Genomic DNA, 26,146 nt, shown 5'->3' with positions numbered 1-26,146 from the left:
TTCAAATGGGATTGATTTTTGTCCAAGACAACTTTTCAATTGACTCCAAATGAATCTCCCCCCACTCCTCGGCATTTCATTGTATGAGAGATTTCAATATATTTTTTTTTTTTTTGGAGGGGAGGGTTCTCTTTGAAATGATTCTTCCCCCTTTCTGAAATGATAGCATTTGCTGTGCAATGCAGCCAGTCTCTAGCCCTCAGTCCCAATGCAGTGCACATCCTTCCCCGGTCTCACTGCCTGCCTGCTTTGTGTAAATTGGATTTACTATTGTTTGTTTCTGCGCCGCTAATGCCTGTATTTGTAACTGAGGACAGAGTGCCAAGAGCCTGAATTCAGTAAATAAATTAATAAATAAATCAGAGACCATGGGCCAACTCAGCCCAGGTGTAAACAGCAGTCATCCTAGCAGCTGAGGTGTAAGCAAGGAGAGATTTGGGCCCGGGGCAGGCGTTCTTGGTTCCCGGCCTTGCTCCATCAGGAGCCGCACGCTAAAAACCCGAGCTGGAAAGCCGTGCTTTGCTCTCAGCCACTTGGAGATGCATGTGGCTCCCGTTCTTTTGGCCTCTCTATGAATGTTTAACCATGTTTTGTGCCCTGAGAGAGACTCTCTGAAGAGAGCAGATGGACCTGTCAACTGTGCTTATGCCTAACCTTCCCGAATGCAGTCAAGCGCACTGCAGAACATCGGAGAGACTCCTCCGAGCAGCTGGTAAGAGCTTCACGCAGCCATCACGTGGGGCAAACAACACTAATTAGCATTAATACATGCAGATAAAAAAAAAAACATGGGATGTAAAAATATATATAGAGATAGATTGCTGAGCTGGTGCTTCCAGCTCAGCTCTTTCCGCTAACGCGCAGAAAGAGCTGCTGAGGCACTTGTCAGAGAGCTGCAATATTTAATGTGCCATTAAACAAGGGCTCCTCCAAAACCTCCCTTGCAGCGTGTGAACCCGCTGGCTGGGAGGGGGGAGCCATGGAGGCCAGAACAAGCTCTCTGCAAAGTGCTGCAAGCAGGAAAGACAAAGCTGTTCCCTGCTGGAGATGCTGCTGGAAATGGGGCGGGGAGGGGATCCTTGCCCTTCGGCTGCCCGGAGCCATGTCTGGGCTGGAGGCGGGTGGCAGTGGCAGTGCATGCCCTGCAGGAGTGCGGCCGTGGGCTGCTGCAGGCAGGGAGGAGACAGGGGCTTGGTTCTCATCAGGGATGGGCGCCCCGAGGCGATTGCCTCCCTCCTCTGTTTCCAACTTTCTCTGTAAAGTATGGCCATGTCACAGAAGGGAATAACCTGCGGCACCCATGTAACGCTCAAGGCCGGAGCAGGGTTTGGATGCTGCGCAGACAGCCACAGACAGCACTGGAGGTGGTGCAGGGCATGGGGGTCTCTCCGTGCATGAGCAAGGAGCAGCTTAGGTGACTGCAGTGCTGCCCTGGCCCTAGGCACTGCTTTCCCATAGTGCCACATGAAGGGGACAGTGGAGGGCCAGGACTGGGTTCCCCTGCTACAGGGGACCAGGCACATATGGGGCTCTTGTACACAATGCACGTTGCTTAGATGCACGTTACGAAACGGCACCAAAAATCGCCATTTTGCTAGGTTAGTCGCTTGTGAAAATACACGTTGATGATTTTTTATCGTGGGAGGTTTGGATTTATCATAGCGAATGAGGCCACCTCCAACATGTTTTATTTTTACCATGGCCAATGGTTGGGATTTAATTTTAATTGGGAAACTTGTTACGTGTATTCTCGCACGCTGCCCTGTTCTGACACAATTTGTCCACCCGGTGCCTTCTCGCGTTTTTCGCTAGTAAGAGCACGCTAGCCAATGAGGCGGGTTCAATGCGTTACGTGCAAAACAGTAACGGGAATCAGCGTGGTACATTGCGAGAGTGAAATAAACCTAGAGACTAGCTAGAAAAAGCCAACATCACGTACAGGGGCCCGTGGAGTCCAGCGTTGGGGTTTTTTGGGGGGGTGGAGGCTGACTGGAAGCAACGCAGAGAGGTCAGAGGGCAGAGTAGGGGGAGGGATGGGTGAACTTGGCAGAGGAAAGAAGATCCGGGCAAAGGGGCCTGACGAGACGCCAGTCTGATTCGAGGACTCCTCATGGGCAGGTGAGTATTTCAAGGTAGTGAGGTGCCCAATGGGATTTTCCACAGCACCTCAGAGCCCACCGGTTCCCCACTAGGCACCAACTGAGCCCCTTTGAAAACCTGGGGACACATCTACACGGACCCACGATGAGCCCAGAGCAGTGCCCTGAAGCACAACGCTGCCCTGAAGACAGCCGCTGGGAACAAGACTTGGGCTCCCCAAACCTGGAGCGCAGCACTCTGTAGTGTGGAGGTGACATGGTCTCTCTGGGCCTCAGTTTCCCATCCGTTAAGAAGAACCAGGCTAGGCTGCGACCAAGCTACTTGGTGCCCACCACAAAGGCTACCCTAGGCACCTTCGGCAGCAGCACTGGCCCATAAACCTGAGAGTGGGGGAAATGCAAGCGTCTCTTCCTCACCCTCTGCCAACACAGGAATAAATCCTGAACAGCCCCCCTCCCTTTTCTAGCAAGACGTGAGCGCATTGAAAAACCCAGCATTTTAAAACGAGAATGGCATTGGCTCTCTGCTAATGGAAAGACAGCCAGTTTATATAGAAGGATGCAAATGAAAAGGTATAAATAAACAATAGTTCACAAATAAATGCCTGGCTTTAATGAATATTTCATGGACAGAAGAAGTCATTGACATTTTGCTGGATGGCTTCAATTAGCTCCTAAAGCTCGTGTTCATGCAAATAATAAGCTTGCTTATCATAATGCTTTATTAATCTGTTTCATAGCGTGAATTTATCCGCAATGTATCACACAGACCTCCTGCTGCAACCTTTATTGGATATAAATGACTTTGTAATTGCTATTGATCATTAAAGAAGTACAATGTTATTTGGAAATTAGATTATTAAGGGGGATCTTTAGAAAACTGAAGATATTGGGTGTTTCTCTGCAAACAGCACTGTTTTATATTCATAGAGGTGACTAATGGATCCTTGGGCGAAAAAGCCCGAATATGCCAAGATTGAACATTGGAAGAAATGTTGCTGGATTCATCAGTTTGTTTCTCTTTTATGTATTGATCACTTTTCCTTGTCAGATTTCACAACAATAATCTAGGAAAATCCTTGGCTTTTGTCTAGGAAATCAGACGGATGCTGGCACATGACTCCCGGGAGGCTTGTGTAGGTACAGGGATCTCTCCTCAGTTAACTGTGGAAAGAGGGCATTACTCGGGAATTAAAGTATCTTCAATAACAATATTAGACCCTTCAGTAAAAATATTAGATCAGAACCAGTGAGGAAGATGCCTAATTGCTAGAGTAGGAGATGTATAATCAGGTCTCCTGAGCTCTGGCCCCAACTCATCCACAGACACGTTACGTAGTTTGGGGCAAGTTTCGAGTTCCCTGTGTCTCAGCTGATCCATCTGTGAAGCGGCACGGATGACATGACTTCTTACAGTCACAACTGGCCCTGCATCCACAGGTGAACATCACAACAAGTGCCATTTCAGATCCATGGGAGAAGCAGCCCAAATGGATGGTTCTCCAGAAGACAGCTTCTCAGAGTTCAAGGTGGAGGGCAGTACGGAGATAACAGAGCCATCGCCATATCCGTGGGAGACCTGTGTGCTTGTATTCATTAAAAGGGTTATTCTATCTATCTATCTTAAAGTAATCTTGTGGTGCATTTGTACACACCACATCATTTCCCATTTATGCTCCTGCAACTGTGTTGGCGTTTCATAGATTTCCTAGACATTCGGGCTGGAAGGGACCTCGGAAGATCATCGAGTCCAGCCCCCTGCCCCGGGGGCAGGAAGTCAGCTAGAGCCAAAGGATCCCAGCAAGATAAACATCCAATTGTCTCTTAAAGGAGTCCAGAGTAGGTTTGCATGAGTGTGATTTCCCATCGCTGATTCTGAGTGGTGTCTGGATAAGGAAGGTTGGGGTCAGCTATGTTTCTCCTATGTCCAACTGCAGTGGGAAGCGAGAGCATTGCTTCTTTCCCAGAATGAAGTCTTTTGCTGGCTGCTGGTTTGCATGCAGCTATGCATGCTCCGGGCTACTCCTGAGGCCAGTGAAGTAACTGGGGAAATCGGGAACTTTCAATACCTTTTTCTGCTCGATGCCTTGAAGGGGTTGCTCGAGGGGAGCAATGAAACCAGAAGAACTTCCCAAGCCAGTGCCTCTTACAGAGCCACAAACAAGCAGGCCCCTTTCCCCAACTCCTAGACTCGGACAATGGCAGGTACCATTTCTTCACCAAACACACCTTGACAGTCCTGGCTGCCAGGCTTTCTTTTTCTTGAAGCATGTCACCGTTTAGACCTGGTTAAAAATTTTCCATCAGGACTTTTTGTTTTTCACTGAAAAATGTGCATTTGGGTTGAAGGAAACATCCGTTTTGGTGGATTGTTTCAGGCAAATCCAAAAATATCAACCCATTTCATTTCAAAATAAAGTGTTTGTGTTTGAAAATGTTTAACCCTAAATGGATTTTTTTTCTCTCATAATTTTTGGCTCATTGAATATTGAGAGACATTTTCATCTTGGTTTGACCTGAAAAAGTTTGCCTCCCTGTGTTTTTGGAATTACCGGTGAAACGAAAAAAGCAATGTTATGGACACAGTTCTGGTCACTGCTGTACAGGGGAAAGAGGAGAGGGGAAGGTTAGACATGGGTTCACCGTGGATGAGTCTGAGGCTATAGGACTCCTGCCTTCCCACTGCCGAGGAGGTCTTGATCTGGCCAAAAACAACTGAGGAATATTTGGCCACCAACCCTACTTTCCCCCATCTCTTGGTTGTTTTCCATCCTTTGTCAGGGGAACTCCGTTATATTGGAATGAAAACCTCTGTGGCTTATTTTATACCATCATATTTCATTACAGAAAAAACCTTTGGAAGAACTGAAGAATTTCACTGAACACAAAGGATTTTCATTGAGGCCCTACATGCTTTAACCTCAGTTTTCAATTCAGACATTTTTATGCAGTTCTTGTCAAGTCTGAATTTTCAAAAGCGTTTTCATACGTCAACGGCCTACCTATGGGGGCAGCCATAAGGCCAATGGGAAATGTGGGTGCTCAACAGCTCTAAAAAACAGTCCTGGGAAATCTCTAGATACCCAAAATGGTGTATCAGATACCTCTAAGAATGCATCAGTAAAATGGGTATAATATCAACCCCCCACAAACTTCAAGAAAGGTGTTATAGGACTTAGCTACTTGACATCTTTGAGGGGCCTTGGGATCCTTCTTCGAAGTCGCCGTTATTTTTATTACAAGTCAATATGCACATTTTTTCTGCTTCCAACTTACAGCTTTTCTCCCAGGAATGTGTTTTGATTTTTAAGCAATTTATCAGTCTTCAGGCTTGGCCTGAAAAGCAATTTATGCTGGTTTGTGTTTTCTCTGAAAGTGCGTGGGGGAAGGGGGGTGAGAGAGGGCGTGAGGCGGTTGACTGCACGATGGCTAATATTGATGGAAGAGCAGCAAAGGATTTATTTCCAGGATCTGAGTACCCATTTTCAACATGCCTGCACCAGTATGACTCAGCCTCCTGCACAGGGGGGGAAAAAAGACTCAAGCCATCCTGAACTATGAACCCGGTAAGACTTTGTCCTGGGAGACTTGCAATGGGTGAATCAGGACGGAGGGAATAAGGCTTCCTGGCTTTGAGGAAGGAGCTCTCATGCTCAGCATGGCTTCATGCTTTCTCACTGCAAGAAACTCCCCTAGGGATGGCTTTATTCAGCCTTGCAGGGGAGAAGCAATGCAACAAGAAAGGAGAAGGGCAAGGGTGAGGTGCTGGAAGAAAGGTTTCCTCCACCTTCCCTTACACAGAGCAGCTCAGAGACCTGAGGACTGAGCTGCTCTCTCAAAAGAAAGGATGCACCTTGCATCTTCCAGCAGGTCTCAGTCCATGCAAGGTGCTGAGACACGACCTCAATCTCAGTCAGGATCCTTGGAGGCCTACGAGAAGCCTGCCTGCTGTAATGCAACCCTCCCAAGCCTGGCCCAGTCCGGCAGCATACCCACCCCATGGGGCAGTTTCAGAGCTGACGGGGGGTCACCTCGCAGACCAGTGTCTCTTATGGGTTTACAGGATAGAGACAAGTCCCACACAATATATTGGTTCAAATTAGGACGCTGGTGGGGTGAGGTTGAGCCCTGTTTTCACAATGATCACGATTTTTATTCCTTTAATAAGTTTATTAAAACTCCTTACTATGCATATAATACTGCTTAGCTTGAAGAAATACCGCAAGCATTAAAAACACGATAACTACATATATTAGAAACGATGCTCCAAACGCACTTCCTTCCCAAACAATGCTGTAAGAATTAATGTTACAAAAACAGCTACAATTACAACTAAAGGTTAAATTGGAATCGCTACTATTATTTCTCGTGGTATACTCACAGTCCTCGAATTCCGAGAAACCAAATCCCCAAGGATACTTTCATTCTTTAGCGATGCTTTTAGGAGTGATAGGAACAAGTCCCCTTCCTTCGGTCCCACTCGGGCGCTCCGCGGCTTCAGCGTGAACGGGGTGGTTCGGGTGATCAGTCTGATCCGGCCTGCACTTGCGAGTCTTCCTTCCGTGTTCTGCAAGTGAGGTTACCTCCAAACTGGGACTGTAGGTTACAGGTTATATACTGGGTGAGTTGCCGCCATGGGCCCCTCCTACCCAAACCTGTCACTACCCCCAAATTGGGCTTGGATCTTACTCAGATTTTTCGCTGGGTGGTCAGTTTGTATTCTGCAATGGACTTTGTCCGCTGATTATTCAGTTTATCTTAAATTCTTGCTTTCGAGAGATTTCCCACAACACTGCAGTGACCTATCTTTCCCAACCCTCTTTGAAAACTTCTAGGGTTTTGATCTCTCGCTATGTTTGCTTAAGGGTCGTTTTTCTTGTTCTTAGGTTAACTTGTCAAAGGCCTCCGAAGATAAGATTGAGAACCTAAGACTTTTAAACAAACTTGTCGCAGGCTAGGCTAAGCAAGCAATGGCCTAGATAAGAAGATAAACCTTGTCTTTTGTCTAAACTGGCTAATGGGCAGTTATGACAAGAATTCAAACTATTACATTCAATATGACAACCAGCTGCCCTTTGGAGCTGATTCTGGACATAGCACACTGGATAGCATGGTCTAGGGCAGGAGCCACCCAACTCTTTCCCCTGGCCTCCCTTATTGTAGCAGCTGAGCGTCTCACAAAACACCATGAGTGTTATCCCCCCACCAACACTACTGTTTTCCATCTGTAAAATGGGGGTGTGACAGGTGTGCCTCTTTGGGGTCTGTCCACTAGTGACCCCGCCCACCTGTTATGGGCCAACCGCTCGCCCTCTCGCCTGCCATGCCTTGTTGTTAAGTGCTTAATTAGAGGATGTTAATTAAGTGGGAGGCTGCCCATTTTCTGCCCCAATGCCAGGGGGTGCTATCTGCAGCTCCTTTCCTCCCCTTACACCGCAGCCAAGCCTCACAGATGGCACTCACATTGGTTAGTCTGGGCCTTACTCTATTCTGGCCCCCTCGTCTTCCCTGGGCTCTCCGTGGCCCTGCTCCATTGGACGCCTCACTGGGCATCCAGCAATGCTGCCCCCCTTGGCTCTGGGGCTTCTCGCTGCCCCCCTTGACTTGGGGCTTCTCTCGCTCAGGTGGGCTGAGGTGGCCGTAGCTGTGCCTGGCTCTAATTCTCCTCCTCAGGGTCTCGACCCCCTCTCCCCCCCCAGCTCAGGCAGCTTCAGCCTTACCTGGCCTCCGACTCAACACCCCTTCTCTGGGGCTGGGGTCAGTGCACCCAAAATGCTGCACCCTCGCAGGCGCCGGGGTCCCCACACTACCGGGGGTCCCCTATGAGGCCTCTTCCAACCCCTAATAGCCTCACCCAAACCACCGGTCTAAACAGCGAACACAAAACACAAGCCCCTGGGCTATAACATAAAATCTAGCTGTAGTTTCAATAGAGGCATGCCGGTCTCAACTTCATTCATGGAGACACTGGTTTCCGTCCTGCCGTTGTGTCCCTGTTGGTTAGGTTGCCATTAAAGATACTATTTGATGCTAACTGTGCTGGCCATTTCTGTGCTGGAAAGCAGGGCTGGCTGAAAGATTTTGGTTTCTGTTGGAAGATCAGGGGTTTTGGCGGGGATCGGCGGGAGCCACTCCCACGGAGTGATCCCCGGTAATATCTCCGGTGGCCAAGCGCTCCCGAATCGACAAAAACGGCAAAGCGCACAAAGGTAAAGATACGGATTCCAGTTGTGTCATACAAAAGAAGAAGGGTTTTTTGGCAAGCAGTGAATGTTTTCCACTGGAAAAGGTCAACTGGGGCAAAATGAAGCGTGGAACCAGCGGGACATTTCCAAACCACCAATTTCCATGAACATATCAACTACCAGATGATTTTCTAATCAAAGCCTTTTGAGATCTGAGTGTTGACAGACCTTTATAAGCAGACAGTCACACAAGGTCTGGGCCTGCTTTGACTCAGGAGCATTGCAGTTTTAAAGACAATTCATCGAATACAATATTGGATTATAGATACATAGAGAATTTTTTATTTATTTATTTTTAAATAACCCTCTCCTGTAATGTATGCTGTCAGTTCCTACCAGGACATTATTCTTTCTGCAAAAATAATTGCAAAAGGTTAGAGTTCACAGCACTTGGATACAATATACCAGCCTTGTTTTATTCCTATTAATATAAAAGATTCATTACAAACTCTTGTAGCTCTGCAGTTCATATGGACACTGCCTATTTTTTAAAGGGAAAAAGGGAGGTAGGCAGCAGATGTCTTTAGAAAAATGCTGGAATTTGTTGGGAAAAATGGGAAATGCCATAGCACAATCAGATGGGGGAAGGGACTGGGCAATCTCCAGGCTTGATGAGAGCTTAGCCTGTCTGCTACTGTGACTGCAACCGGTGGCTTCAGAGGAAGGTGCAATGCCTTGTCCACAATGGAAAAAACTCATGCCAAATTTTCACCAGGGTGAGAAGTGTGACTCAGAGCCCAGCATACACGGGGAGAGTTTCATTTAAAACGCGGATACTACTTCACCTCCTGCATATAGCATTCATGCTTTTCAACCATAGGTCTCCAAGCACTTTAAAAGGAGAGGTAAAATATCCTCTCCATTTTACAGGTGCGAGGACTGAGGCATAGAGCGGGAAAGACACTTGTCCAAATCACCTGGCAGCGCTGGGAAGAGGAAGAACCCAGAAGTCTTGAAGTCCCTGGGTGGAATTGCACCTTGTAGCCTCACACACATCTAGGGATAGGTGGCCCTAGCCCTAGGGTTCATCCACGCCTGTCCTTGTGCACACGAGATGCTCAGGTGTAGGTGGCAATGCATCAGTTCAAACATGCATGTGAACAGCTTCCTAATAGGATGTTTTTCCACAACATGACCAAGCCTCAAGTGAACAATTGTGGAATAACATGGGTGTAGGGAAAGCAGGGTGCCTTTTCTGCACAACATGAAGACAGGAAAGCCACAAGAGTAGAAATATCCATGATTATAACTGCCTATGAACAAAGCTCAGCTCCATAAACACGCTGCTACTCTGCCAGGTTTCGGTGACTCCTGTAACCGAAGACAGAGAGGTTCATTAGAGGGTCCTCCAGCAATTTAAAGGGACAATTTCCAATTCCCTATTCACCGCAGGAAGTTTTTGCCTAACTTTTCAGTGCAAGGAGAGAAAAATATATAACGAGAATAGGCTATCTAGTCTGATCAAAGAAGTCCCTGGCAGAAATCTCTCTCCATACTTGAACTGCTTCATGGCAAGGTTCCCACAAGTTCAGCTCACTCCCCGAAGGGCTGACATCTCACGAGCTGGAGAAGACGGCTGTTCTTAAGAGATGCCTAGCTTCACCAGGCACAAACATGCATCAGAAATCTGCCAAGACATCCGATGTCCATGGCATGGTATTTCAGAGTCCAGTTTTCCAGATCCAACCCAGCGTGGAGGAAGGTGAAGGAAACAGCTGAGTTCGTAGTTGTTCAGGCAACCTGAAATGCTGGAGACTTACTCAGTTGTTCGCTATACGAAGCACTGATCGGTTGTCACTTTTGACAGCTGCCTCTTTTTGTGCTTCGGAGGGATGCTATGTTTGCTCCGGCAGTTCCTGGAAGTGCCGACTCCTTTTTTACTGGTGCGTATCAGCACTCACTCCACAAAAGTTGGTGGAGTTATCCTATTTGTTCATGGAGCTGGAAGCAAAATCAGAGTCACACCCAGTGTCATGAGGAGGTATGATGGCACTTGGAGAATATAGCAGGTTCCTTGGGCCAGAACATGAGGAAAAGAGGCCTCGGAGGTTAACACTTTGAACCTGAACAGGAGATCAGGGTTCTGGTCCTGGGTCTGCCACAGCATCTCTAGCTGGCCGTTGTCAAGTCCCTTAATCCCTCCACAGATTGTTTCCTTAATCTGTGGTGTGTCGGTAACAGGTGATCGACCTTCTCTGAGTGTGGCAAAGGGCTCAGGAGAGCTGGGGAGGCTGCTGACTTTCACAGTTGGGGGAAGTTCCAAAAAAGCTGGAAAGTTGGGGGGGGGTGTTGTTGTTTTGGATGGGGGTGGGGGATTGAACCAAGCAGCTTTTGTTTAGAGATTTTGCTGTGAAACATTTTAGTGCCTCAAAACAAAATTGAAGTGATTCTCAAGACGAAATGCAGGTAAACCTGAAAAAAATCAAAAGGTTTGGTTTAAAAGATGCCGAAATGCAACACTTCAGCATTTTCTCCTTCCCTGCTCCTGGGTTCAAGCAACCGATCATGTTCAGTACAAAGTCACAAAATATTTTAGTTCTGCTCAATCTGCTTTTTCTTGCTGGAAAAAGTTCACTCCAGCCCCAGCATTTGGGTTTTATGTCTATATAAAGAAATTCACCTCTGGCTGCAATCGTGATAGCCAGGGGATTATTCAGCCCCTGCAAACTTTTTTGGAACTGTGCTATAAAAAGATGGTTGTTTTAATGTTACAGACCAGAGAAAAGATACCTCTAACTAGTGTCTGCTCTCTTCTCTACTCTCAAAAGGCCACAAGATACCTTAGGGCAAGCTCAGCTGTTGTGCAAAGAGGATTCGTTCGCAGAAGGCAGTCTAGAGCCGCCCTACTCACATCCAGGTTTAAACCTGATCCGCTGGCTTTAGCAGCACATCTGGATCTTGACAGCTCAGGTTATCAACTTAAAAATGCAACGCGGAGGCTACCCTCTCCACTAAAACACATTATATATTCACAGCCTGCTCCCAGCGCAACACGATTCTCTTTGGAAAATAATTGTGCGATGGTCGAATTCGTGGCGTGGAGGTGATATACCTGCCTCATTTCAGCCCTGGATAAATACAAAAAAGGTTCATAATAAACTCCCTTCACTTTGAGTTGCGAGAAGAGCAGCTCAGACTGGATGGAGAAAAGTGGCAGGTCTTCAGGTTCCTGTAGTGCTCTAAAGCCCCTAATCAAGCAAAGTAGAAGCCAAGCCAATCATTAGGGAAAGCCAGGCAAGCTTTTCAAGCCATGGTTGGGTTTTTCTTCATTCTGCCTCTAAAAGCATCTCTGTCCAAGCTCCGAATCAGGGCAGGAAAAGATCAGGAGGGAGGGAAGGGTCTGATCTGACCCAGAGCCATTTGCTCAGCTCCAGGTTTGGGGCCTGATTCTGGTTCAAATGATGAGCCAGATTGAACGCCACTGAAATCAGTGGCAACGCGGTCATGTCGGCCTCGACGGGGCCTGGTGTCACTAGTGACTTCAGCGTGGACAGGTGGATGCATGGCTTTTCTCCTTCGGCTTTCCTGATAGAGGCTTTTATAAATTTATTCATTTTTAATTCTTTATCTGAGTTTACCAGTTCTGTTTTGCCAACAGTTTATCTCAAGACAAGAGACAGAGAAGGGTCCTTCCAGGATGAGCTTGAGCAGAAATAGTCTCAGCCTTTTGAAGCAAAGGGGCTTTGTCTGGCGCTCACGTCACCCTGGTTTCTCCATGACCATAACTCCACCGACTTCAAGGCAATTTCCTCTGCTCTAAGCCCAATCAAGAGATAGACTCAGGCCCTGCGTCCCGATTGTGGTAGGTTGGCGATAATCATTATGTCTAGGCTTGGCAAAAATCCATTTTAATTTTTTGTATAATGTTGATGGATAACAGCGATGTTTATTTTTCAACATCTTTTAAATCTGTATTCATTTAAATATTCAGGATTGGGCAAATTAGGGGTGTGGGGGCGGACAATTTATTAATGACAAATGTAACTACGTTAGGTCTGTTGCTAGCTGAGCAGCAGAGCTGCCATCGGTCCCGGCTCTGCTCGCCTGTAGCTCCTTCATCTGCTTTCATGGTTCCTAGGGTGGGAAGGGACCTGAACAGATCATCAAGTCCGATCCCTTGCGCTGGGCAGGAACAAGTGTTGGGATCATAATACCCCAGCCAGATATCTATCCAGCCTCCTCTTGAAGACCCCCGAGGTAGGGGAGGTCTTTGTCACCTCCTCTTCTTTTGTTCCCAATCCCCTGCAGTTTCTGGGAGTTGCAGCCCAAACTACAGCCAGCGCGGTTCTGTCAGCACGTGCTCCATTACCTAGCATTTTTCTTACGTCCCTTTTCGATTGTTAACACTGGAAATATTTCTTCGCCGGTCTGTGAGCGCGAGACAAAATCAACACTTATTTGCATGTACCATTAAAATGTTGGTCCTGCCAAGCGTCGTGATGCCCCAGACCTGCTATTCCTGATTCACTGGTTCAGCCTGGCCCAGGGCTTTGGACACGCTTGGCCTTATTTCCTCTACAGTACGGTCTGCCTGGCATCTTCCTCTCTTTAGGCAAGCGTAACGTGAGCGTCTCTGGAGGGGGTCTGGATTTTCACAGAATTACACAGGAGCTCAAGCAGGCATTGAGACCCTGGAAAGGATGCTATTCTGGTGTCACTTAGGATGACTCCAGCCACGTCAGTGGGGCGATGCTGGTTTTACCGGCGATGGGTCCATGCTCTCTCTCCTCTCCCCTGGATTCTGCAGGGCTCCTCTGCAGGAGAATGGGCATCACCAGTCCAGTTCAAAACCCCCTGAAGTCACTAGAAAGACGGTTGTCGGCGCTAGCAGGGCTGGCAGCACTGCCTGTCCTTTGGGAAGTGTCCTGCTTTCCTCTAGGAGCTGGGCATCTCGGGAGCAAGGGAGAGGAAGGGTTTCCTCCGTGCTGATGAGTGTCTGAAATGTCCCCCTCTTTGGCTTGTCTTGAGATTACATTAAAAGGGAAGCAGGCAGGGCCCTGCTCCACCGTCCTGATGCAGGCTGAACATGTCCCGTTCCAATCCCTTGCACCGCTACAAAACCAGAGGGCGTCACGTCCGCTGTTATTCTGGCTCGATGTCGCTGCAGCCGAACAAGACCCTGGACGGCATGGAGCATGACTCCATCGCAATCGCCCTGCGAGCGGCAGACCGAGCCCGCACCGATCACATAGTTAAGACCTGCAGCAGTCTCAGCCGCTGCATGGACCTGCCTCTGCTTTTGGCAGGGGAAACCAGACTGTGCCACCAGGGTTGAGCGCGCCTTTCTTCCCTGAGCCAAAGAGGACTCTCTTTGCCGCTCGACCGTGGGGTCCATCCATCACTCGCACCATCCTGGGTGCCTCAAAATGAATTCGCTCTCCACCTCCTTTTCCATGTCCAGTTCATCCATACATCTTTCACTAGATGGTGCTAGTTAATGCTTTGTATCAGGCACCTAAGGCAACCCCCCATCCCCATCAGACCCACTTGCCTGGTGGAAGCTGTATTCTCCTGTCTCCCTTGTGCAAAAATTAATGTATAGGGGGAGGTGATGGGGGAAAAAAATGAAGGATTTGATAAGTAAATGCAGAAGTAGCCGTGTGGAAACCTCCCGCCCCAGCCCCCATGGAGCAGAGCTCAGGGCAGCGATATTTTCACATGCCTTCAAATGCTGTTCAGGTGCTAAAGGAGTGCTAGGAGCTCAATCACTGCCTGCAGACACCAAAGAGGCGGCTTTCCCTGCCTCGTGGGGTCCGGCGTGCCAGCAGCTCCCAGCCCCAGAGTTATTCCACTATTTTTGCTCCCTTTAATGTGCTTGTGTTGGGCCCTGCTAACCACACGCTGCGGGCAGAAGCAAAGTACAACCTTCTCCCCATCCCTCCAACAACAGCCCTGACAAGTGGTGAATGAGAAAGGCACAGAGCTGATCTACATTTAAAAGGAAGAAGGGAGTGTGCAGAAGGAGGGGAAAAAATGGTGCAGGGGAGAACTGGATGAGGGAGGGGAAGAGGAAGATAAAAGGGACAGGTCTGAATTTGCAAGTTGTTTCTCCTTATGGCAAAAATCATTTGAAATCTGATGTACTGCCACTAAGAACAAAAGGAGGCACTGTGGCAATGCCCCAGGCTCCTCATTTGCTCTTTTACTGCAAGCCATACTTAAAAAAACTGAATAATACATCTAATAACTCTGTTTAGGATTCCTTGAAGGATGTCTCCATCAAAGCTGCCCTGTCAGCCCTGGTTTCCACAGCCTCTGCTTTTTTTCAAAGGCTGCTGGCAACTTCGGGGACACGCTGTGGCACCTCTGCCTGGCCCCAGTGGAAGGGGACGGGCATGGCGCCCAAAGGAGCTCTCTGCCAGCGGGCCATGACATCAAGTTGCATTGCGGTATGGTTCAGAGGTCAGTGCAAAAGCTGGAGGGGGGTGGAAACTAGTCTGGGAAGCATCTCCAGCAGGTTGGGTTGGCGCTTTTTTGGAGCGAAAGGGTGTAAAGGGTGCTGTGTGCATCCACGTGCCACGATGGGAATGATGCCTGAATTGGGCAGGTTCATTCAAGCCCCTCTCTGCTGTTATTTAATTCAACTGATGAAACTGGAGAAGGTGGCAAATGGAAACAGGTATTTAAAAAAAGCTGCCAGATTATGAGGCTTACACGTCCCTTTGCAGAAATCAAGGCTGGTCTAAACAGCTAAGGTGCTGAGCTGGGGCTTGGGTGATGGGGGTTCAGTTGCCAAAGCCACCACCTGCTTCCTGGGTGACCTTGGGCCAATGTTTCCCTTTCTCCATGCCTCAGTTTCCCATGTGTAGGATGGGCACAATACTTCCTTTCTTTAGCCTATTTTGACCATAGGCTCCCTGGGGTGGCACCTGCTTTAATGGCATCTGTGGGCAATGCAGACCTCCATTCTCAGGCGAGATCTCCATCTGTGACTGCAATATTAAATAAAGACCATGGCCTGATCTGAAGAAATCAAGCACTTTACAGACAGCAAGTCCTTCACTCAGGGATACTCCGTTATTAAATACCATCTTCATCACTTCATTTTACTATAGGGCAAGTGGCTATACAGACAGGCCAAGGGCAGGAGGCCCAGGACTGGATTAGCAGGCAATATTGTAGATCAAGCTTGAGGTGTATTGGGGGAACTTTGCAGGACGGAGAAGTCTAGCTTTCACAGGGCTCTGTGGCGCAACACTCAGAACATGCTAGTACCCTGTTCATCCACCTTCTCCGTGCATTTCCCCCAGTGGGCACATCTACACGTGCAATTCATTCAATTTTATTTGGCTTTACTTCATATGCAGGTAGTAAATTTATTGTGCAGTACGCTAATTTGCCGTGCAGGAAGTGCCTGCACATATAGACGGTGACGCTTTACTGTGCAGTAGATTAGTGTGCTGCGCAGGAAAGCATGTCGTGTCGAGACATGGCCGGTCGGGATAAAAGCCGGGCTCTGAAGAAACAACTTTTGGGAGCTCACAGGAGTCTGAAGAGCAGCATGCAGTGCATTTAACTTTATACTTCTTACTCACCCAAGTACAAGCCGTAAAAAAAACACGGAAGGGAGAGAATAGCTTTTAATTGCCATGTGCACCAAAAAAAAAAAGAAGGAAACCCCCCCCCCAAAACAGTTAATGGTAAACCAGCCAGAGAAATAAAAAGGTTCCTTCAGGGGGAATTTCTTCAGCATCATTTCTGAAGGTGATAATTGCCTAGAGCCCAGCAGGCAGCATATGTACCGTGCTCAGAGGTCAATGAATGACACAGGAGGTCTAGAGAGGGCAACTGTCTCTCTCTCCTTTGCCATCGTCCTGAACGGATCATAAAGTGAGACCTACGGGATTTATTTTGCGCATGAAGGTCAGAGGAAAAATTAAAAAAAAAAAATGTTGTTGAGACAAAGGGAGACGTGATTAGCCATTGCACCCTGACAGTGAGCAATCTTCCTCCTTCGAAGCTCTTTCTAAAGATGGGCTCATTTGCCTTGCAAGGCACAGTGATGAGCCCTGTTCTGTGCAGGGGGAAATCGAGTCGTGGATAATTTAAAGCTCTTTGCCCAAGATCAAAGAGGCGGGGGTCACAGCATCAGGGATGGGGATGAGGGTTTGCAGCACTGGCTCAACCCAAATTGGTCCTCTGTTTGCTCCTGTCTGGAAAGCATCACTCCCAATATCAATCAGCTTCCAAGGTGGGGCCCAGGCCTGTTGGTGTTACCCAGTCTCCCACCTTCTTACCCCAGAACCACTATAGCCCAGCCCCCTCCTGCCTCCCATCTCTTCATCTCTTCGGGGTGGGATCATTTCGGGTTGCGTGCGCGCAGGGCACAGTGCAAAGGGCCAGCTGAAGAGCCAGAGCATCTCAGCAGCGACTGATCATCATCTGAACAGCCCTGTGCTCAAGGTGGGTCCAACTCGTTTGGATTAAAGTGGGGCAAACAAACCCCTCTGCGATGCAAGGAAAGCATGATTTTCACATGCTTTGGCGCTTCCTAACTAACCCTGCTTCTCTGGCTGGAGGACGTTTTTCAACGGTCTAAATTTGGTCATTATCCTCCCTGTCCAGGTTTCCCAGCCAAGCGTCAGCACTTCAAAGGGGTCCAGCAGCTGCGGTAGAAGCCAGCAGCAAATCAATCGGTGGGGTCACACTACAACCATGTCGCCTACATGCCACTGTCTAGGGTGGTTTTAAGTTCAATAGTCCCTTTTTTCTTTTCAGTGTATTCAACGCCCTGTTCATAAAGTCACTCGGCACTTAGGCAATCCAGCGTCTTTCAACTAATCCCCTCCCCCCAACTTTTATTTGTATAAAGAACATTTCAAAACCTGAGATTCTTTGGGTAGATGTGATATCTTTGATTAGACCAACTCAATAGCTGGGAAAAGTTCTTTGCAAGATTATGGGATTTTCCCCAAATATTTCCAATTATTGAGTTGGTCTAATCAAAGATAGCACATCTATCCGAAGAACCTTGCTTGCCTATGTCCTTAGACCGACATGGCTACAACCAACAACCCTGAAGCCCAAGATTGGAATTGGTACCCAAAATCTCTCTTATCACATGCTGCTTCATTAACAAAGGGAATTTTAGCAGGAGCAAAAGTGCAGATGGGGAGCTGAAGGGAACCAACTGGGGCATCAAGAAATAGCAACTGGTCTGTGCAGAGATGGCTCATAAAGGCAGAGCAGGGTATGAGTTTGTATGTTTGCATGTGAATGATCCACAAGTGACTGGGGCATATTAAACCATCTGTGTCTTCGTTCCTAGGAGCTTGCTCCATGGAGCTCAGAGACGGGGAACCCGGGTCCACAAACTGGTCCATGTCCCATGGGCCGTCTCATGAAGAGCTAGGGGTAAAATCCAGTGGGGAGTCTTTCTGCATGCTTTTAACCATTAACCATATAGTACGAACCGCCGTTGTGGTTCTTCCCATACGAATGATGTACCCATGAACATGCAGGTAGGAGACTGTTCCTCTGCTTTCTGGAAAGGCCCGTTTCATTCATATTTTTCCCTTACTTGCTAAACAAAAAATTCCTTTTTAACATTTCATAGTGATTGCCTCCCATGCGGGCGAGCTCGCAGGTGCATTGCAGCCTGCCTGACTTGTATGTTCAGCTAACTTCAGCCAGGCAGGGCAATTCCCAAATCTTCTAAATTAGGGAACATCTTTAAATGATAACTTTTATCACGACACCTGTTGCTAGAGTGCAAAGAGAAGAGACAGCCAGGAGGCTCAAGCTGACAGAGGGAGGATGTCCACCCGTTGTCTCTGGGTGAGCCCTTCTAGCATCTCAAGGCCATCAACCACCGCTGCCCCCCTCTACCAAGAACATGGTCCTTGGGGACAGAGGGATTTATGACCCCCACAAAAGCACAGGGGGCTTCATATATTGCAGAGGGGGAACTAAAAGGGGAAGTGATCCTTAGGGGGTGACAGCTTTCAGCGCAGACAGCCTTCCTAGAAGATGGGGGGAAGAAAGAAAAAAAAGCCCAAGATAATTCCATTCAAGATGATGTATTTCTAATCACTGAAAGGGCTTTTTCCCTGAAACACGAGTCGTGAACTCTTTAGTACACTCCAGCCCATTAGGCACCTGATGAAATTTGCACGCCATTAGATGGGGCTTTTGAACACTAATTTTTTTTTTCTTGGCTGCAAAATGCTTTCAACCTTCAGTCGCTTTCTCATTGCAAAGACAACAGTCATTTCTCCCTCCAGCAGCTGCAGTGAAGGAAAGACAAGAGCACACCCCTTCCTAGCTGTGAATCTATCTGGGGGTTCTTGCTCAGGGAAGAGCATCTTCCTTCGCCTCGCACGGCTAGGGGGACGTTGGGCACAAGGAAACAGCAAAGTTGTGTCTCTGTAAGGCACAGTGGCCCATGCACCACTGTCAGGCCTTGACTGATGGAGCAAGTTGCACAGACCCCATCAAAGGTGTCACATAACGCAGCAGATATGTTTTATCTGTTTCATTTGGTGCAATCAGTGTTGCCAAAGCACTGGGAGAAAATAATATCTCCAACAGGATGAGTCTGTTGTAGGGAGCATGCTCCTTTTATTAAAACACAGATTGCTTCTTTTTCCCCATTGCAACAAGCCGCAGCAAGGTTATACCACTGAGGTCTCCCAGTCTGGAGCTCCAGGACTGGGATTTTTAAAGGCACTGGAAAAGAGGTGCCAAAATCTGCCCAAGAACTCCTTTAAATTCTAGCCCTGGGCACTGCTGGAGAAGATGAACAGAGCCAAAATCCCGGGAGCTCTTCGGTATTGCAGCTGCAGAGTTTCTCATTTCAACAAGGCTTTTGTAAGCATCCCAGCTGCCTCAACATCCAAGGACTCAGCTGCAGTTCCCAGGCCTGCCAGTCCTGCAGGGCTAGGTCTGCAGCATCCCTCATCTGTATTTTTCAGGAAGCAGGATGTTGCCCATCACACTGGACCAAGCTCTGGTGCCCAAATCAGTGGTCTCTGATAGGATCTCTTTGGGCTCGGTGTCACTCTCAGAGGGGAGGTAGGGACAAACTGCGTCATTGTACCAGGCTTGGCTGTATTAGTGATTTCAGTCTCTGTCTTGTGTTTTTAGAAGGGAAAAAGCATTTGGGGGACCATTTCATCTTTGCAAGAGAGATGTGAACAAACAGCAGCACGGTGCTAGCGCTAATCTCCTTGGAGCCCAGAGCAATGGCACCTGCCTGCTCACTTATACTTTTAAGCAACAAAGTGAGTGTTGTAAGAGGATCTTAGGCAGACCGGTCCTGCTGGCTTTGGTGTAATCATTCCCCACATTTCCCAGCCTCTCTTTTAGGTGTTTACATTTGCTAGCTTCTATGAATATGTAAAGGGAGATGAGGGACAGCATGAAAGGAAAGGAGACCTGCATGCAGAAACCAAGCACAGGCAGTGGAGGGATGTTGGCGGTTAAAATGAAAGCCCAGACAATCATCACTGCTGGAAGTGGAGAAGATGAAAGCAGCCTCTATAGGTTTGCAGGCTGGAGCATCCCCAGAGTTAGAGAAGCCCAGGAGAGTCGGGATGGCAGGCCCTTCAGGAGCTCATCTCATCCAACCTCTGCTCCAAGCAGGATCTAATCCATCCATTTCAACTATCCCCTCCAAGTGTTTCTTTAACCAACTCTTAGAAACTTCCCGTGATGAAGATTTCACTACTTCTGTAGGTGACCTGCTCCTATACTTGACCCCCCGCATTGGGAGAAAGATCTTCCTAATGTCCAAACTCAACTTTTCTTATTGCAATTTCAGACCATTACACTTCCCATCCTGTTCCTCTCATCTTTTTGATGAACAACCCTTCACCTATTTGAAGACTGGTATCAAAGGCGGTCTGGCCGGTCTTCTCTTCTATAGGCAAAGCAATCTAGGCATCATACCTGAAGAGACCATCATAGGCCTGGCCATCGGTCGTGGACTCTCCAGCTTGGAGGTTTTTAAGAGCCGGATAGACAAAGCCTTGGCTGGGATGGTGCATTTGGAAATGGTCCTGCTTGGAGCAGGGGGTTGGACTAGATCTGACCTCCTGAGCTCCCTTCCACCCTCATTTTCTATGAGACTGTAACTAAAGCCTTGGCTACAAGCTGCAATAACTGCTGCCGCAAGAGCCTGCCACTCCAGAGAGCCTAGGAGTACATGAGCAGATGTTCCTTGGATGGTGTGGAAACTGGATACATGAAATCATGTAAAGGGCTTCAATGGATTTGCTGCAACTTAACACCAGCAGAGAATTTGCTTCATTCAGTTTTTCCACACTTGGTACCCTTATGACAAAATGCCCTCTTTACACCCCTCCCATGAGCAGCTCACCGACACCTCCCACCTCCCTTTAAACTAGATACGACACCTCTGTGGCACATTTCCTTTCGGCAGCGCATCAAACCCATTGTTCGAGAGAAGAGAAATCCACATGCGCTTGTTGAGGTTTGCTACTATGGCAGCTGGTTCAGCTCCAATATCTGTGTTATTCTTTGGCCTGCAGAGGCCACAATCCCTGCTCCTTGTTAGTGCGGGTAACAAATCTTTCCGGGGGTCTCTGCTCTTCCAACAAAAACTTAATGTAAACCATGCAAGCGGTATCTGTCCTCAGGGTGGAATACACCAGGCAACATACCTGCCTCCGTTCCTAGTGTGGCCCCAACAATGGGATCCCTTCTTTTGGTGGAATAAAATCACAGACGCGTTTCACATCAGAAACTGAGCCTGGATCCTGCCACCCAGAGCCCTTGCACTGTTACAAAGGCGGGAGAACTACAGAGCAAGAGAAATGTCTCTGTAGTTAAAGCTTCGCTGTGCGTCTCATTATTTCCCCTCCGAACAGCACCTCTGCGGGAACATAAACCCAGCGTGCAATATTTATAGGACTTCCCAAACATGCATCCTGTGCCGCTGACAGCAGGTGCGTTCTGAGTGCAAATAGATAAAGCTCCAGCGAGGAGGAGAATTTGTGGCACGGGGAATATGTCGTGAAATATGTCTTGGGCTTTGGCAAAGGGGTGGGGGGCAAGAGGTGCATGAGGGTGGCAGACTACGGAGAGATGGCTGCTGCATTAAACTGCTTCTTACCAGCCCGTCTTGGAAGACAGGTCACAACCAGTGGACTTGGCCTGGTTTCCTGTTCCTCTGCATGTTTGAGCCCCCTGACTATGGGCAAAAGGGTAAATGGGGGAGAAAGAGGATGTCTATAGCGATGGGTCTCGAGGGTGGTAACTCCTTTAAGGTTTCTCAGGTCCAGAAATCAATGCCGGGTCATGTGTGTTGGGGGTGCTCTTACCTGGCAAGGTGAGATGCACAGGGCAACAACCTGGCAGTGTGTGTCTGAAACACATAACCCTATTAGCAGCTTTTCACCCCTTTGGGAAGGGGCACAGTGACTTCTACTGACTCTCGAAGGCAGCTGCATTATCATCACACCCGGTCACGAGGGACATGGGAGCCTCTTTGGGAGAGGGAAGACCTGGGGTCTGGGCTGAGCTGACTTGAGGGTGGGGGGAAGCCTGAGCAGCGGATGCGGGCTGGTTGTTGTACCTTGTCATCATTTTTGTTTGACTTGATTCATTTGTTACTCGAGCCGGTTCTCAGACAGGGAGCCGTGCCGGGCTTCTAGACAGCGCGTGGACAACTTCAGAGCAGACGGTGGAAGTCACCAGCTTGTCAATGCAAAAAGTAGTTTGGAAATTTCCTATTCGAGGTCCAGTATCGAAGTAACGTTTCTTAGTATGCTATCAGTCACTGCCACCTTAGGATGTGGGCACAAATATGGGAAAATGAATCGTCTTTGTGAGCTCTTGGTAGGGTTTTGAAGGGTCCTGTCTTGCCAGGACACCCCGTTGTCTTGGAGTAGTGATATCGCACCAACCTCAGGATGAAAGCAGAGGCCAGGGAAAGGGATGGAATAGCTTCAAGCCAAGAGAGGCTGCTCTGAACACAGTTGCCCCTTTCAGAGCAATTTCCAGGTTGCTGAGATGAAATGCTGACACTACTGGCTTGGCAGGATCAGGCTTTTAACACCAGGCTTAAAAATCTATTTTGAGGTCCTTTTGAGATCTTTAGCAAAAGCTAGTGCCATTTTGCTCCTTGCCTGAGCTTGAGTGGCTAAAGCCAAGTCATTTCTGGAGGCACGTTTATCGCAGATCAGAGCTGGCTCAGCAGTTGTACACAAGCTCAAGGGGAACAGAACTGGGTCTTGTGAAAGCCCATTAGGCTGAGTTTCTACTTTGCTCACTTGACTCGCAAGGTGAACCCCAAAGCGACGCCCGGTGAGGACTGTCTGGAAAAGCTCTGGTTATGTTGCAATGTACTCAATAATGCAAACGGGGGGGGTTTATGCCCCACTGTCCCATCAGCAATGACAAATCTTTCAAATCCGCCTCTGATTTTAATTTCTGCTGAAAGCCGGAGCTTGGTGCAGCATAGAAACGCACATACTCGATCACAGCTCCGTCCTATCACTGAGAACTGCCTTCGTCTCAAAATGAGGAGTCAATCTCGTCAGCGGCAACCTCTCTGGCAACTTGGATGTTGCTCATGAAAGTAAAATCAGACTCTCACTTTCACCAGCTGGCTGGCTTCTGTATGGCAAAAACAGGTTTGTTTTGTTTTTTTTCTTCCAGCTGCTTCATAGCTACCTAGAAAGGTGGTTATTAAAAGTTTCCCCTGCTAATTGCATCCTTTTGGACCAAGAGGTCGTAAGGTCCAGAAAAATATTATCCACACCAACTTCTTGCCCTCCTCCTTACGAAAGGAAGGGCAAGAGAAGTCTCTGGGGTTGAGATGGCTCAGGCAGGGGTGAAGAAGAAGCACGCCTACCGCACGGTTCTCGGGGAGCTATGGGCTTTGAGTTATTTAATAGCTGGCAATGCTGGTTGCAGCCACCGTAGGTATTTGATGGTTTTCAGGGACCAGGCCTCCAAGGTAATGCAAAACATGTCACGCTTGATTTGCAAGTGTGAAATGCAGGCTTTCCAGAGTCTCTGCCCATCACAGTCATCTGGCGGTGTCTGACAAGATCCCCGCTTCATCCTGCCGTTAAAAGGCTTCTCCTTTTCTTAGAGTGAATGCCCCTTTAAAGCCAAAAGGAATATTTTTTTTCTGTGGCCCCTTTTCAGGAGCTTGCTAAGTGACCTGTCCTTTCCTCAGCAGGTGCTATAAATGCAAGCCAGTTCGCTCCCTGAGGATTTCAGCAGAATATCAATGCACTTATTAGAAGAGGCAATCAGGACTCGTAGTGGAGATGCTATCTTTTATTAGACCAACAAGATTTTTGCAAAAAAAAAAGGCTTTAATTGCAAGCTGTCGGGCACAACTGCCCTTCATCAGGCATCAGAGAAAAAGTTCTGGGCAGAAATGACCCTTTCAAGATGCCTTTCAAGATTAATAAGAGTTATAACCAGCCTGAGTGAGCTATAAGGGAAGGGACCAACACGTGCCGTGGAGGCAGGCGATGGGTTTCAATGCAGGCTCGCAGACATTTCTCTGCGACTATCCCTCAAGCATGTAGGTAACAGGGTATCTGCTGCCTGCCGTTCAGAAATGTCGTATCTGTGAAGAGGCTGCTACTGCTGGCAGCAGGTGGCTGGAGAGATGCTGCGTCCAGAAACAGTGACAAGCGTCACAGTGAGATGGGAAGTGAGCAGCGCATTGCTCTTTGTCCTGAGGGACAAATGTCATTAGAGAGCCATCTGTCAGCGTGGTGGCTGGTGCTTCAGCACTTGAAGGGCTCGTCGCCACCAGGAGATAATGGACAGCGACATTTTTTTCCTACACTCCAGCGGGTGCAGGAAAACTTTTGCTAAATTTTACATTTACCGAAGGTGCTGCTGGTGCTGTGAAGTTGGGTGGATGGATCTGAAGTACTGGAAGAGAGAGTCTGAATCCTTCCCCTCCTCAGAGAAACAGCACGCACTTTTTTTCCCACTTTTTCTCAGCCTGACCTACGCTGGCACCGTCTCTCGGTCTATTTGCTAATTTGGTAATGGGACTATCCAGACAAGAGACGGTCCCTTTTGCCGTCAACCAGATTTCGTGCTCTCTGCCCCGTGAAACAGGCTCAAGACTCAGCCAGGCTCCTCAGTGTAGAAATGTCCTGTCTGTCTGCTGGATGTCATGCAAATCACAGCAATCAGCTCCAGTGCAAAAAGATCCGGGACATCAAGATCTGACTGTTCATCCCATCCCAGCACCTGTGTACAGGGCCAGGCAAGGAAACACTTGCTAGGCTTTATTTCTGTCGGTGTGAAGACTAGCCCACTATGAATTAAAGACAGGAGGACAAAAATCTTGAATTCCATTCAGTTCATCTCATTTGACCAGACTAAGGTGGTTCCCAATGGTGGACTGGATATTCAGCTGGTAGTAGATAGATAGATAGATAGATAGAGATCGATTGATGGATCAATAGAAAGAAAGATGATTCACCCCACTCGGGTACCTGGCAAGACGTATTTCTCAGAGCATTGCCCACTCTAGTATTAAATAGCGCAAGGTTTCTACTGTTGTCTTTGGGGGCCACTTTCAGTCTCTTAGAGCCGGGTGTCAGAAAAACAGAGCGACTTATCAATTCCTACTCTGAAGTTTAACCAGCCACTCGTCACCCTCCATAACCCTCTGCCTGTCCCTCCACTCAGACATAACTTTATATTCATCTCTGTTTCAGATGGCTAGAAAATCAAAGTGGTGGTCTGGGGGGCAGAAAAAGGAAGAAGTTGTTCTTAATGTGTTTCATCGGTAAGAGCGGAAAATTAAAGACATTAATCTGGCGCATCTAACCTGTAGAACTGGCTCTAATATCTAATATCTCTGTGATCTCTAGTTGGACCTTTTTCTTCCCCACTAATTATATTGCTACTGTAGGCCATCTGAAACAGCTAATCCCAAAATCACTGCAATCAGAAGAATAAACTCCAAAGAGCCCTGCAACTGAATATGAAATGTCTCTAATAATGGAAAACAGTAATTAACAGGATCTTATTAGATACTGTTGGTGTGAGTGCAGCTCCGCTGTGTTTTACCAAGCACAAGATTTATTTATTTATGTATTTTTAAAGCCATTGCTGGGCTGCACCCTATTAACATGTTATTTTAAAAATATTATTTTAATCCAAACACAGCGACCCTTTCTGTGTTGCAATATGGTGGCTGGGAAAGAGGCTGCTGGAGATGATGGCTGGCAGGGAAAATGGCTTGAGTCACATGTATGCAAAGCAAGGAGATTTTGCTTTAAATTCTTGCAGATCAGTTAAGTGTCGCTGTTAATTATTTAGCAACTTTCAGACTGCAGGGCTCAGGCCTGTTAGCCTGCTGTGCCCTGGGGAACAGGGAAAAGCAAAACACTGGTGCTGGGGATCCCTGGCCAAATCTCCTGATGCCCAGGACGCATGCTGAAGCATTCAGGAACGGCTCACTGGAATATGCTTAAGAGCCCCTCTTGGCCGTGGCAGTAAGAGATTTGTGGGCATTTTCAGCTTTCAGAAGACACGAACATTTGACACCTCTCAAGGTCAAAGCTTTCTTTTCTCTCTAAGCATACTTTGGGTAAATCTGATATCTTTTATTAAGACCAGCTCAAATATTTTATTAGACCAGCTCTAATAAAAGATATCAGATTTACCCAAAGAGCCTTGTCTGCCGATGTCGTTAGACCAACACGGCTACAACCAATACCCAGGGGTGTCTTGGCAGCGCCCATTGTGCTGCGGAAGGACTGTGCCCATACCTTTGCTGTCTGTGGACAACTTTGTTTTTTTGTGCTTGGTGCCAGATATAGGATCCCATCGGGAATAGCTTTGTCCTGG

The sequence above is a fragment of the Gavialis gangeticus genome, unplaced genomic scaffold, assembly GCF_001723915.1.
Source record: "Gavialis gangeticus isolate Ggan-Ray unplaced genomic scaffold, GavGan_comp1, whole genome shotgun sequence".
Classification (NCBI taxonomy): Eukaryota; Metazoa; Chordata; order Crocodylia; family Gavialidae; genus Gavialis; species Gavialis gangeticus.
Note: the sequence above shows the minus strand (reverse complement) of the source record.